Source organism: Anopheles moucheti, chromosome 2 (assembly GCF_943734755.1).
Source record: "Anopheles moucheti chromosome 2, idAnoMoucSN_F20_07, whole genome shotgun sequence".
Lineage (NCBI taxonomy): Eukaryota > Metazoa > Arthropoda > Insecta > Diptera > Culicidae > Anopheles > Anopheles moucheti.
In genome coordinates, this window is record NC_069140.1 from 8,477,003 (window position 1) to 8,492,982 (window position 15,980).

Consider the following 15,980-nt stretch of genomic DNA (forward strand, 5'->3'; position numbering starts at 1 on the left):
CGATAACGATAGTAAGAAGATCTCTAGAGGTACTTGAATGATTTGCGACATTAGATTTGATTTCTTCATTTATAAGCTTATCTGACTTGGTCAGCAATTCACTTTACGGGCTTTAATCGCTGATGGGGTGTCCAAAACCTCTCAAACTCGACTTGCCTGAACCGTGTATTATCACAGCTCATCTTTCTCTGTTTAGACGCCTAATTGACCACGCCTTTTTGAGTAAATGTGAATGGCCTAGAAGGAGTTTACGAACCGGGGTTTTAAAAAAGGACTACGACAACGAAGTAAACGACGTAAGATGTAAAGGATTTTACGGCGTCAGGCACTTGGACCCTGACACGGGACCAAAAATCCTACTCGTGCATCATTCTTTCGAATGCGATTTGAAAAGCATTGTATCAGACACGTTTCCTGCAAGGCAGATGAGACCAAGTCGTAAGCCAAAAAAAAAGGAGTAATAATCCTTTGAATGTGGAGGGTGGACTCTTGGTCTACCCAACATAGAAGCATAATTCTCTTCATATCTCGGAAGTGTTGCTCCAAAAATCGTTATATAAAAATCGTTAATCACAGTCCTTAATGCCGCCTTTAAGATCCTGTCTCGCATACTCTTCTGCATAAGGTGACTTGCGCCCCTTGCTACTGATTTCATCGGAAACTACCAGGCTGGGTTTGTTGAAGGCAAATCGACCACCGACCAAATCTTTACTCTTCGTCAGATCCTCCAGAAGTGCCGAGAGCACCAGATCCCTACACACCACCTGGCCATAGACTTCAAGGCGGCCTACGATACCATAGATTGGACAGAGCTATGGAACTCCATGCAGCAGTACGGATTCCCTGGGAAGCTGGTACGGCTGTTGAGGGCCACTATGGATGGGGTGCAGTGCAAGGTGAAGGGGTGTCGAACATGCTGTCGGAATCGTTCGAATCTCACCGGGGTCTAGGATTGGATTGAGGATCAATGCGACGAAGACAAAGTACCTGCTTGCTGGGGGCTCTGGTCGTGATAGAATCCGACTCGGAAGCAGAGTATCAGTTGACGGTGACGATCTCGAGGTGGTAGAGGAGTTCTGCTACCTTGGCACGATCGTAACTTCGGACAACAACGTAAGCAGCGAAATCCGAAGGTGCATTGTTCAGGGAAATCGTGCATACTACGGGCTCCACAAACTCCTGCGATCCAGAAGGCTCCAGCAACACACGAAATGCACGATATATCGCATGCTGATACGTCCGGTAGTCCTCTATGGCCATGAGTCATGGACAATACGGGCGGAGGACGCCAACGCTCTCGTCATTTTCGAGCGGCGGGTGCTACGGACTATCTTTGGCGGTATTTTTGAGCAGGGAGTGTGGAGAAGGAGAATGAACCACGAGTTAGCTGAGCCGTTTGGCGGAGCAGACATCCTAACGGTGGCTAAGGCCGGAAGGATACGATGGCTGGGGCACGTGATAAGGATGCCGGACTCATGCCCCACCAGGAAGGTGCTCGCCAGTGACCCGTTCGGCACGAGGCGCAGTGGGGCGCAGCGAGTTCGTTGGATGGATCATGTGGAGCAAGACCTGTCGGAGATTGGGTGCAGCCGGGGGTGAAGAAATGCAGCCTTGGACCGAGTTTTTTGGAAACGGATTGGTGACCTGGCCATGTCAGCACGACGTGCTCAACTATGAGCGGGCCAAGAAGAAGAAGAAATATTCCACAAGAATTTGCAGCGACCACAGCCTAAGCTCACTCTCTTCTCTCTCAGCCCGGAAACGCTCTCCAGCCAACCGAACGCGCGAGAGCATTGCTTAAGCACCCTGTACACCACAGCACGCTTCAGATCGCATGCGAGACGGTGAACGACGTCGGTGACGTTTGCATCTTCTCACCACTTCTCACCGCGTTTCCGTACGCGCTTGCGCTGTCTGCGCCAAGCGATCTGCGTTCGGGTATAGGGAGCACATTTCGCTCTTCTCTGTTTGTGTTTTCTGTGACCGTTCGAAGCGTGCGGACGTGCGTGTCCGTTGTTCCGGCAACGTTCTTTCAAACCGCTCACGCTTGCCTCTGCTGAAGCCTCAATATCGAGTTTGTTAAACACACGAAAACGCTGCGTACGGCATAGAAGCATTGCTATCCGTTTTGTGTTTAACTCTTACAGCGTACGTAAAAGGTTTTGTTTTTTAGTAAATCAAATTAAAGAAAGTGCTATTACCCTTGCAAACCGACCAACCAAAGATAGTGAACGATAAGTGCAACAGCAGTTGGAAAAAAGGGCAACAAAAAAAACCGCCGCACCCCAGTCGAACGTTGTGAACACAAGGATGAGCCGCGCAACGCCCGCGTATTCCAACCATCGAAGCTGACATTCTTCGCAGACAAGTTTGTCGCATTGTCTTTTCCGTTTTCGCGTTCGCATATTTACACTTCATTCTTCTGCTGGCCATTCTTCGGGGAACTCGCGGTGCTGTTCGGGCAGCGTGAATACAACACAAGCAACAAAGCAGAGAACGGGAAGCTTTGCGACAGCGGAAGTTTACCATTTGATAAGGAAATCGAAGAAAAATATCGTACGAACCGAGCGGAAGAAACGCCTTCCTACGCTCCGTTCGTTTCATAGCAACGGGGCACCGTGTGTTGCAGCAGTAACGCCTAACGATTTTCCAACAAAATCCCCCTTTCCATTTGCGTGAAAAGTGTGAAAAAGGATAGTTTGTGTGTGAGTGTGTGTGTGAGAGTGGGCATATTTTCTTCGTTTATCGCCCCGGGAGCAACAGTGCAATAGAAAAAAGAAGAAGTGAATGCTATTCCATGGTGTGCTAGTATCAAAATAAATGCAGTTGACGCATGTTTGAATGAGTTGGAAGCAGTGAGGTGAAATCCTTCCAGTCTGGGATAGCTGTAGTTTGGCGTTTTGCTGCGTCAAAAGTAGGGCTTGGTCCGGTGCCATTAATTTGTGTCCTTCGCGGAGGGTGTGCTGCGGCTGCTACCAAAATGTGTGTTTGTGTGTGTGCGCGTACGTGTGCAGATTCGTGCGTGCGTACACGATAGCGCCGAGGGTGTGTGCAATTGTGTGAGTAAGCAGGCGCACACTACGGGAGTGCACATCGAAAACCTGCTGGTGCTCTGCGGCGGTGTGTCGTCCAGCAGGATAGTCGTCACCCAACAGCGCCCCAAAAAGCGCCCCTGTGTGTATCATCCGTAGACAAAACGGGAGAGGCAGCTCACCAACACCAGTACACACGGGACATCCTGGATCACCCGGGTTGTTTTTTTGGGGTTGGAGCGGCACGGGATCTATCTCTCCGGCACAATCGTTAGTGGCCATTGAAAGAAAGAAAAACAATAGTGCATTTTGACGTCGACAGGCATAGAACTCTGCCCACCAGGAGGGTCTAACTTCCATTTTCCTGCTCCACAATACACGTCCCAAAAACAGCAAACATGGCCGTTCCAGTGTTTCTCGAAGGTAAGCTCTATTTTTTGCAATTCCTTAGTTCGCCTCTTTTTATTTAAGTATAAAAAATGTAAAAAAACAAACCCAATAAAATAAGTAATTAATCTAATGTCCAGGACTGAAAGACGTCGCATCGCTATCGGTTTCGAATGATAAATATTATACAAGCAAACAGCAAAAAAGACATAAAACTAAATATGCAAGATAAACCAAAATAAAATACACACCCAACGCTCGTGAGCACACTTCTACACCTAAAATGTATTTTCCGTGTCGAGTTTCGTGTCCTGTTTTCCCCCAAAGGAACTTCATCTCCTTTGCACCAACGCGTCACGAGACGCCAGGTGTTATCTCGTTCCCGCACGGTTGACCTCCCCGCCTACGTAACACCTCACGTGGGGACCTCACGTAAGATCCCCGACGTTGCTCGAAAGGACGCACAAAACGGGCTGGGTCGACGAATTTGGCTGGTCCGTTTTTTCGGGCTTTCCACCGATTATTATCGGAACCGCGATTTTCGCGATTGTTTGTTGTCCGTTGCCCCGTTCGCACGACCACGACCAGTGCCAGAGCGGTTACGGTTGGGTTGGTGTCCGTTCTGGAGGTGCTACCGACCGTATCCGGGCGTATATCATCGCGATTTGATTAAATTGACCTTGGGTGGGGAGGAAAAGGGGAGGGCGAGTGCTGTGGGAGAGCCTTGTTATTGTTGGACGGGAACTGTTTACTGATTTATTTATTTCCCTAGCGCCCTGCAGCGAGTTTGTGTGTGTGAGCAGATTTATAGAAAGGCACCTAAAGGTGGACCTCTTCAGAATGGCAGAAAAGGCTTCGAACAAACCGAGTAGAGGAATCGAGAATATAAAAGTACAAATCATTTGCTACATTTTCTTCTGTTCCGAAACGTTAGAAGAGCTACGCTGAAAAAGCAGCAAACGGGCCAACAAATAATCATCAATTAATTTCCACCACATTTTTCGGGGGGCCTAACCGGGAACGGAACCATAAAAATGACGGTAGCACAAGAAGCAGAGTGGCGAACGTTCGGTGTTGAGTGTCTTCATTATGAAGTTACGATTTTTCGAAAAGTTTGGACATGTTTTGAGGTTGTGTTATCGTAATAGAAGCAAATAGCGTTTACTGCTAGCTCTGTATAAATATTGCAGTGGATTAGCTTCACGAAGAACGATGGTAATTCTTGGTAAAGAGCAGACACTAAATCTCGTCTTTTGGGATCTATGATACCTTCCAGTAGTTTTTCTTTATGCATTTTGAAGTTTTGGAGATTCATCCGGTGGTTCATGAATCTACTCCAATACTGGATTACTGCACGGATATCGTGAATAGATGTAGACCTTCCAACTGACGTTATCCCGGAGAGTGGTCCGGTGGCATGACGGTTGCGGCGCCGATCTGTCACACGACAAGCCCGGTCCAAAATCCCACCCAGACCAAACTCCCATACGCAGGATTTGACTATCCAACTACCGTGGTGTGTAAAATAAGTCTAGTAGTCCTTCAGCCAATTGACAGCCAATGACCTTGGTTAGATTCTCTTACGGGGCCATGAAGAAGAAGAACTAAAGTTACATATAGTCGTCGTTGACAATAATTTTTAAGTCTTTCCAAAACTATTTGGTACAAAAATCAATCGGGAATTCCTTTCTAAGGCCTCCCAGATATGATCCCGGTGTGGTAAATTGTGATGTAATGTAACAGAAAAAGAAAGTGTGACACCAATTGGAGGGAGGTCTCTCTGTAACGCATCAAAAATTAAATTAAACACATCCTTTTTCAGCCACATCCGGCACAAACCCCCACAACAAATGCTCTCGACCCTCAGGGGAAAAATTGAACACTTTTTGTCCTAAACAAAGGGAAAGAAGGGACGGTAAAAAGGTGCAATGTATGTATTTAAATGATTCGGTAGCGCTTCTTCACTTCCGGACCTGTGGACAAACGAAAGCGCAATGTAAAACATTCATCCATCCGTTCGATCTGTAGAACCCCTTTTCCTTCAGCGTTCAATTGTTGATGAAACAACCTTTTTCAAGCCAGTGGTTGTTGTAACCTTTTTGGTCGGATGCACTCCGGTATATGCATCGTTCTGCTGCACTTCAACCGCGGGAAGACTGCTCGGTAATAAAAACAAACCAATAATCCACACGTACCGCACATAAGAAGTACTCCAGGCCTGGCCAATGTTGGAAGTCGCTCTGACTGACCGAAAGGCTCGGGTGGGCTGAATAAACACGCAACCGGAAATAATAAATTTGCGTGCAAAGTGCAACGATGTGCAGCAATGTTTGATTGCTCCACTTCATCTTTTTGTTTCCACCAACCCAATCAAAACTCTCTTGTTCTTGCTGATGTCTGCCACTCTACGGTGAGGGAGGTAGTGTGGAAACTCCCCATAAACGCGGACGGTACATTAAATTAAGCGCAACGAGAACAAATAAGCAAACAGACATCGTCAGACCAATGGTGGTGTCTGCGAAAGATGCACGAGACAGCAGAAAGGATTTCTTAAATCCGTTCCCCCCATATTACACCATATGCACTCGCACAGAATGGTGACGGGTCGTGCTTTTGGTGGTTGTGCATTCTGCAGCAGCTGGTTTGGCCTGCTGAGTGATTGGAAAACTTATTTTCATCCACCCAACACCACACGCACACCAGTAAGGCGGCGCAGAATTTGGTCCTTGCTGTGGCAGTGGGAAGTGTTTCTGCCATCACACGCGCACCCATACAAACACGTGCCCGTTGCAACGGCATGGGCGCACGTGCGCATGCACGCGATTGCGAGTCATGGCAGCTGTCAAACGGATCCGAAAAATAGGCGAACACAACAAAGCAACCACTGTCCTACGCATATATGTGTGTGATATGAATACAAATAAACATAGGACCGTTGAACCATACCAACACTACCAAAAGCATGTGTTTCAACAAAAGAACCATGCGGGTGGATTAAATCCTTTGCATTTGGCTCGAATTTGGCTTAATCATCCGTTTTTTTGTAGTTGTTGTTGCTGTTGGACTATGTCGCTCCGGAAGACAGAATGTAAACAATAGTGTGCCATTGCTTACATTCGATATCGTTCCCTGTTTGCTTGGTCGCTATTGATTTTTGGATTTCCCGATGAGAAGGCAGGAATAAAATTACAAGCATTCATTGCTTCTTAATCAGCAGGGTGTGATGTGTTCAGTGAAATTATATGCACAGATAATAACGAATAAGGATAGATGGAATGAAAAATGAGGGCAGATGGCAGATGGTGTGGCAATAGGGGGCTGCACGGTGCATGCGTGTGCATGCCAGACAGTGGTTATACGTGTAGGTCATTTTGTTCTTCCTTGCAGGTCATCTATTGCTAGGGAGGTGCCCAATAGGACAACAAGGGTGGAACTGCAAGGAATGATTGAGGAAGCTCTTAATCATACATTTTTTCATACGATTAATCTGTAAATGCAAAAAAAAGCCTAATAATGTGGTAGTTTGTAAGTAAAAATCTATCAAATTTATTCACTTTTTCAATTTTAATCTTCCGCGACATTTTTCTGATATTTCAATCAATTATTTAATTTATTTTGGATTCCGAAAGGCTAACACTAGGCTATTTCTTGCACTTCTGAGTGTATATTTCTCCATAAAGTGCACAAATGGAGTATGTAAGAAGTATGTGTTGTGGTAATTCCCATCATAAATTACATAAAATATGAGAAAATCATAAACAAATAAAGACAATGTTATTTGCTTCCCATATAAAAAAGAGTATATTACTGAGATGAGGGTTATTTACCGAAACCACCGATAAATTAATATGATGCCCAGGGTGCGGAATATCCCATGCGGTTGACTCACACACACACACACACTCCAGTACCTTTTTGATCCAGTAGATTATGTGAAGTATTTGCTCGATACTATCAGCAGACAGATTTCTAAACTCTTTTTACATTTCACATGATAAGAGAAATACAACAACTACGGCAACTGAAAGACTCTTCAATCAATGGCCAACTATCGCTGGTGCTTTGACCCTAAACCCTGCCGTGAATGAACGTACACCCATTGAGCAAGGACACGTTAGGAAGCGTTATCACTTACTACATAAGCGACAATATAAATAACAATAATGCTCGCCTGTACCATAACTCATTCTGTGCCGCAGCACGCGACCCAATCGGGAAGATAGCAAACGGTCCCAACAGCTCTAACGATAATGGCAATTGTTGCTGCTACTGCCGACGTTTTGATCGGTCTGAGGTTATAATTGGCATATATTTTGTCGGCCGTGTTTTTACTTTAGCACTCGCTAAAGAATTTATATGCCGTGCCAATAAGTTCCCCGCTTTTATTGGTTGGACCACCAGGCCGCTGTTCGGTGTGCTACAATGTGACATGTTGGGTGAGACGCGGGGAGGGTTTGTAAAAGTATAAGGCCTCTATCATATCGTGGCTAGCGACGGTGAACATTCCATCGCATCTGGGAACAATTGTTCAGCCATGATTTATAGGATTGACAGGCGGCGTACGTACAGCGCCGGAGCCCTCTACAGCGTGGACAAAGCAAGTGGCCGCCGATGGAGTGCCAACATCCCGTGTAAGGAGTTTACCTGATGTTTTTTTTTTACTTCAAGTACGCTACCCGATCCCCGAGTTGACCGTACCCGAGGGGGTTTATGGTGCATTTCCTAACAAATGTACATTTTTATGTTCACCATCACCAGCTGGGTGCTGGCCACGTGTGTGTGTTGTTCTGCTGTGACCTCTGCGTGTTGCGCTACAATGTTGCACCGCCGTGTCTAAATGTTTTTTTTGCCTTCTTCTGCACCAAGGGTGTTGTTTTCACCCAGTTGTCCCAGCATCCACGATCGAGCCTTAAATCCGAACACTGAGAACCGCTGGCAGGACTAACGATATTATGCCACCCCTAAAGGTAAACAGAGGCCACCACATGTGGGCCATGATGAGGCCGTGATCGTGATCGAACCATTTCTCCGCTGAACGATCGCAACGAACAACTTCCGTTGTCGGAGTCGCCGGAGGACCACAAAATCGACAGACCAACCGTCTAGTTGGGCAGGCCCACGTGATAGGGGCAAATTTATGGCATAATTAATTGGTGCTTAAGGAGCACTTCGTTTAAAGCGACAAAACTCCCTCACACCACAGTAACAATACGTGCGAGGTGGTGAGATTTAACCGGACTGTGTCCAGGCGTCAACTGTCGATAGCTGGTCAATAATAAAGCCGTAAATTATAGCACCCAGCAGCAGCAGCAGCAGCAACCAGTCGCTGCCGGTTATCATTGGGAGCAGGGTTAATAATTGAAATATTAAACTGTTCTCTTCAAAACGCACTCTGCAACTCTCCGAATTCCCAGCCATACTCAAGCGACACGTTGCTTCTGAGTTTGAGCCGAACCGAAAGCCGGTTAAACACGATTTAACGATAAACTGTGGCGTTAATTGCGCCCGAGCAAAACCATTCTACCCAATTCCTTGTCGCGCCCCGGACCGGCCGTCTCGCGACTTCCCGTAATCAATCGAGACCGGTTGCATTCGAATTGTTTGTGGGCCGCGCTGCGTTGTGGGAGTTGTAACCAGATAAGAAGTTGTCAGATTTCTCAGCTTTGCAGCTCCCATTGGCCCCGCTGCCGTTGTCCAAATGGAAGCCAATCGATGCATTCCGCGAGACTGGTGCAGCGTTTTATCAGCAGCATTACACACCGGTCCCTGCCCATGCGAAGGTGTCCGGTGTTGGCCAAGGGCTGAAAGGTTGTAAGAATTATATGAAAGAACTGGGAAACGTAGGAAGGTTTCGCGGTAGACACTTCGAGACGAGAAACAGTTTTAATTACTTTCGAGTCGAGTCAAAATTTTGTGCTCTCGGCAGCACCCTTCACCGGGTTTCGATTCTTTCGCGTTTGCTGTAGTGCCGACCACGCCCGTACGGTGGCTAGAATTGTGTGGCACTCCGTGGCCGCCGGTCTTTATATGATGCACAAAACTACTGTGTCCGGATCGGTTGTATTTTATTTATTTTTTTGCCGTGGCCGGGCGATCGTTAAGGCGCGCGCACACACACCGTCTCGCGCAGTGATTTATGAAGTATGCTAAAATTTGTCCCTAATTGGAATGGGATCGGTGTCGGCGTACAGATTGGCTGTTTGTCCAATGTTTTATTGATATTCAGTTTGTTTCTTTGAGGGCACAACGCTACACAGCCTAATGGTCCCTTTATAGAGAAAGGATGCCGGATCTAACTTAAAATTTAAAAGGAACGAATGACTGTGAAGATATAAGAGCAATGGAAAGTACATTTATCCAGCCATTAGGCAAGGCCCAACAATCATCCAAAAGTCATATAAAATAGATAAGATATGTCGGATACAAACAGAGCTGTTTTACTGCATATGAGGTCTCTTCCAATTCCAACAATTCCACACTGCCCATACAGAAGTCTTATTCATAATGGAAACATCACTCAACATCAACATCACATCACTTCAGTCTTAATCAGTCTTAATCAGTCTTAAAACTTAACTAAACCAAATACAGTACTTACTCATCAAAGCATGAATGATGATAAGCTGGAGGATACTCATGAGTTATCTGAGGTGCGTTACAAACTTAAGATGCATAACTTTTAAACCTCTTTTACATCAATTCTAAGTAAATGAAAGGTTTGAAACAGAAAAAACAGTACCGAAATTGCAACACTGATCGTTCTAGAACTCCCCAGCCTACTCCAACTTTCGTTGAGGTTCGTTCAGTGATGATGAGCTGATGAGGTCCACGGTTTTAAAGTTTCACATTTCCACTATCTAATCATAGCAACCAGTACGCCGCTAAGTGTTGTTTCCTCTTTCATTACACACTGTGCAATCAATTAGCGATGCCACGTCCATGTCGGTGTACAGTGATTCACCCCCTTGGGACTAATTAACATACCGGCGATGGGTTGCTACCGTCGAAAGGTAAAAATTGCTTAATTTAAAAATCAACGGCTCATCGAAACAATTCATCAAGAGTTTCGTGACGCCGCCACACTTGCCTCCAGGTGGCCTAAATATCGAACACCTTCAGCACTGGGCCGCTCGTTTGGCCAGAAACCACCGTACGCATACCACGTGAAGCCTAAACCGAAGCCTCTGTGAATGTCAAACACATTGCCACCCCGAACAGACCACGAGACAAACCATGTCCCGGAACTACACGGTGACAATATGCAGGACAAATCTTTCTTACGTAAATTGTGTGTGACACCTCAGCCAACCAACCCTCCAGTGGTGGTCGCGTAATTGTCTGGAAAGACAGAAACCGCGCAAGGTACATCCAATGCTGCTGGCTCATCGCATTCGCGCGCAAAGCGTGCTGAGTAAACATGGGAAACAGGGTCGTTTGTTGAAAAATGTGCGGAACTAGACGTCGGTGCCCATCTTCGTGCGAGTTTGCCTATATGATGTGGAATTGGGGAGAGTGTGCAGTTGATGGTACAAATAAGATCACACGAAATTGACTTTCCAGCTCGTATGTTGTGCGAATGAGAAGCGGTGGTTTCGATTGGTGGCGTCATAGTGGGGAACTTTTCAACAACCGTGGGGACAATCGCTTCCATGTGTGGTTGGGGGTTAATGGTGTCATACAAACAGGGGTTGAGAGCTGCAAATAACATTTTCTCCATATGGTAAACATATTCTCTCGATGGAACTGGACGCTATATGATCGGGTTTCTTTCGCACATCCAACATGAAATATTGAGCTCTGAGATCCTTGGTGTTTTGATGGACAATTCCAACTATTTCAGATTTTATTTCACTTCAATTTCAAATGGTATGCTTTACATTGTAATTTATGACACTAAACCAGACGAGCGCGTTCATTCTCACGCCATTGTTCTGAAACTGGTATAAAAAGGCTTCCCAGCGGTGAAAGGATAACTGCGAAAGGGGCTTGCCATTTCGAGCACGGAACTCTGTGGCTGTGGTGTCGATTAGTCATCGAAAGCCTGCACACGAAAGGATAGAGTGAAGGAATGTAGCCCCCGTTTCAGGGCACAGCCGGAAGTAGACAACATTGTACGGGGGAGCCTTTCAGTAGATGGTTATGGATATTTACGATTGCATGGAAAGCACCACTCAAATCATTGTACTTGAAGTCCCCGGTTGGTTCCCATCCAAGGTCATGATGAACTTTTTCCACTCCGACGTAGAACAAACAGGTTCATCAAGATGCTAAATGACGGCGGGTAAAGGTCTTTTCGATCAACAACCCAACAACACAATCGACCCTCGGGGCCTCACATATTCTCTTCCGTCATTCCATTAGAGGGATTTTGAGTATGTTGTATCCGAAACATGCTTCTACCGATCGGTTCTGTGCCTCAGGAAACACGCGCCTGCCGAGAGAGAGACGCATAATCGCAGCGAGACACACCATCTGCCCGAACCGGTTGTCAGCTGTAGAACCGTCCGTCGGAGCAGCAAGCATAACAACACAAGGCTGCAAGATAACAAGCGATCGTACAGCGATCGCCATTCTAAGACTGCCCTCGCGTGATGCGGAACTGGCGCGCGCGCGTGTGTGTAGTTTTTGTTTAGTGATTCTGCAATTGTATGCAGCCGATGCGAGCGAATGCAATTTGCTTTAATTTATTCTGCTTCACTGGAAGAAATGTGCGCGATGAACGTTCTGCCTCTTTAACGCCTCCATGCCATCGGGAGAGTGCATATTATGTGCGCTACAATGTATTAACACCGTCGCTCCCCAGAGATGTGGAATAGAGCATAGAGCCATGCAAACGCTAATCGACTGTTGTAGGATTGCGGCATAGATAATAATTACTACCACCCAGTCGTCGGATGCGGACAGTTTGATCAGATTCCTTATTTATGACTTTGATAAGCGTAGTACGATTGCGATTACAGTTACACCAGGGGTTGGCAAACTGAAAAAAGGGAATATGGAAAAAAAAACTTACCAAGTACAGATATTTGAGAATCGATTATGGTATTTTTCATATGAAGAATTACTGCAGTAGTAGAAGAATATCTTTACAAGTTGGAATAAACCAAACAATAGATCTAGAGATCAGGTCTACCTCAGTACTCTTAACTAGTGTTGGGTGAGTCTGAGTCAGATTCATGAATCTTTGGAGCTAAATGAATGAATTTGAAATTCTCTTTCAGAGATTTATGATCTTCAAAGAGCAAAGAGCCAAAAATGGTCGTACCAAGAAGCTACTCGGACTCGCCACTGCTCTGAAGGGTCATGAATATTTTGAGAGTAGACTTCTGATTTGAATGACTCTTTTCAAAAGACTCATTAAGCACGATAACAAAGATTCATGAATCATCCAAGATTTATGATCTTCAAAGAGCTCGTCTGGTTGTCAGTTGCCAAAAATGGTCGAAGCAAGAAGCTAGAGTAGCCTCTCCTCTGAGGATTTATGAATCTTTTAAGAATAGATATAAGTGACTCTTTTCAAAAGATTCACTAAGCACAATAACAACTCTTAACGAGCATCGTGGTGATCTAACAGCGTAGAAGATATCTGCCAGTAGTTGCAAATCTCTCATGAAGATATTGGTAGCTATCGCGAACCAAGTTGTTAAAATTTATCCACCTGCTTGGTTTTATCCACCATTATATTTATCTACTAGAAATGGTATCGCGAACGTTTTTCCCCTACCAGTCTATAAAATCATACCAACCATTATGAATACAGATCTAGTAGTTTTGCTATTTGTCAAAATGTATGGTTTTTCTTCATATCGTCGGCTAACGAAGAAGTGTTTTGCGTGATGCAGCAACTTGCAGCACATTCCTTTCACCTTTCCCATTTCACGACTAGGCTAGTTCTTCTATTTTATTTTTTCTAAAGTGACTTTTCCCGTATGCAGGCGGTCCGGTTCTAATCGTCATTTATTCTAGAGAAATAAGTTATTCGTGAATGTTAGTGTAATATGTTTTTCATTTGGACGTGGTTAAATCAAGGTAATTCCGACTCCACATGGACGGCGGTCGCGGCAGTACCGCGAAAAACGCGGCGTGGTTTAAGATGGACAACTCTGCGGAACAGCAGCCACGGAAGATTTGAGAACCGCCACGGACCGAGATGAACCGGGCCGAGCAGATGTTCTGTATTGGCAACGAAAGTTATCCGCGTTTTCCGCGGCACCGCTCATGTGGAGACGGCCTAACAGAATACGGTTAGTTTTGAAAAGGAAAGAGATTAGCAAAGAAAAGCAGACAAAAGATAAGAAGAAATAAAACGGAAGTCCGTTTTACCAGAATAAAAAATTTAAATTAATGAAAATTTTTAATTTTTTTTATAAGTTTGTACGTTTCCTTTTCAACAATACATTTCCCATTACATTACATTACATTTCCCGTGAAGTAAGCTCTTAAATCTTAACATAAAACGGGGTTGATACCGTATAACTACTGCATCGAGGCAGTAGGTAAATATATGGGTTGATATATTTAGTTTAGCTCGTTCGCGATACAAATTAAAGACTTTTTTAAAGACTACTCGATTTTTTCCCCACGATTTGTATGGTAGTCATGACAGTTGCCTTCACCGTTTTAAGGGTTGACAAGTTTGCTGCGTTGCGATACCAATCCGCCATAACTGTCATTATAAGGGTTGATATTTTTATAGACTAGTAGTTAATTTCGTTCGCGATAGGGACCATTGTGATCCATATTAGTAATACTACTAATGTAGAACTTGTATACCTGTAAGGTCTTTTGTTGAAGATTTAATATACTTGAAGTATTCGAAACTTCTAGTGTAAACCCCTAAAGGTCTCTGTAAGCTAAAGATACTTACTACTGGTAAGGGAGTTACCGTGGGAGCCTTTCCATAACTTGCCAGCCACTGCATCGAACCATATCGCTTTGCAATCTCTATGTGATATGCAAGACAACGTGTGTGATTTATGAGATTCGATGGAGCGCATCTAATATTCGCTGAAAGCTCGATCAATCTCGTTCGTTGACGTTACATCAAAGGGAAATTAGCGATCTTCAATGAGCAGTGCCCTTCACAATTATTATTACGAATGCGCTTGATTGATTGCAATTCAATGTTAAACGAACCATCAAACGAAGGTTAAAAACGCTATCACGTCCAGCATCGCTGGTGTTACTGACCGTTTTCCACCACATTTAGTGGCGCGCGGTTGTGTGCCTAAAGTTTGCAACATCGAAAGCTCGCTCACACGTTTGCATGCGTGCGTTCCTTTCATAAAGCAACTCCCGCTGTGTGTGTGCGCTGGTATCTCATTTGACCGAAACGAACCGAATATTTTACGTTCTAAATTATGCTTCTCGAGCCGGGCATGTCGCTCCAGGTGTCAGCACCTTTCGCCAGAACAGTCACATTTCGTCCATGGGCCCATATTTCTTTCGTCTCGTCGGCAGGCAGAGTTGTGTACCTCGTTTATCATGCCGCTGGCCACCGGAGACTTCCCGGGGCTTGGGTTTCCTAAAGTTGACCCAACTTGGAGCACCCGTGCCCGGTCGGGGCGCGGTTGGCCCGCCGGTGACTGTTTATGGAACAGTTTGTATCAATTTATGTCACGTAATTGAATCTAATCGCGCAATCGGCTCCGGCGCAGGCAACGCGGGTGTCATATGCATTGCACCCCCATGCTGATTACCGGCCAATTAATTCCCGACCCCGATAGCAACGGGTGGTGTGGCTGTCACGGGCGCCTATCAGCAGACTCTGTGCAGCTGTCTGAATCTGACCGGTCTCTGTGGTCGAAGTGAACCTCCAAAACATTCGTCGAACTCTAGATTTTTGCAACATCTTGGAACCGCTTAGATGGTCAGAACACAGCGGAGATTCTTATCTGCAATCCGGCTAACGAAAAAAGCAGAAAAGCGCGAGCGGTTCCGCACCCGACAACATTACATGTGTTGTGGCGGAGTTTCTGCTCCCTGCGGAATGGGGGTGCTCAGGACCATAAATTACCGTCCAGCTGCAGTGAGTTACCGTGATTGACACGTTTCGCTGTCCGCTCGGTGGACACGGGGGCATACGCCAGCAGTTATCTAATTCTCGCCCTCCACAAGCAATTGACACACTGCCGGGTCGGGTCGGGTTGGGTCGGGTCGCGGCAATGAATTACCGTCGACGCAGGGATAATATTCGCTTCGCACGGTGTTCCAGAGCACCCAGAGTCGTTTCATGGTGTGAAGAAAGCAATCGCGAATGCTACCTATTTGCCCCTTTTTGTGTTTAAATGTATCGGTGAATGTTACGCGATCCCCGAGCACGCTGACAGGGCATTATTAGCAAAAGCTTCATGCGCGCACGGTTGTCATGTCGCGCTGGCTCATGTAGCGATCCTGCTGAGTGATATATGCGACCGCGGGGTTGGGCTAACCAACATTGGGGCCACAATGTAGGGGCTTCCTTCAGACGTTGCACCTTCAATGCGTTTCAATCGAAACGCCAGTCAAATGTAATGTGTTCGCCTCGGCGTTGTGTTCTCCGCTACCGTTCGGAGGAAGGCT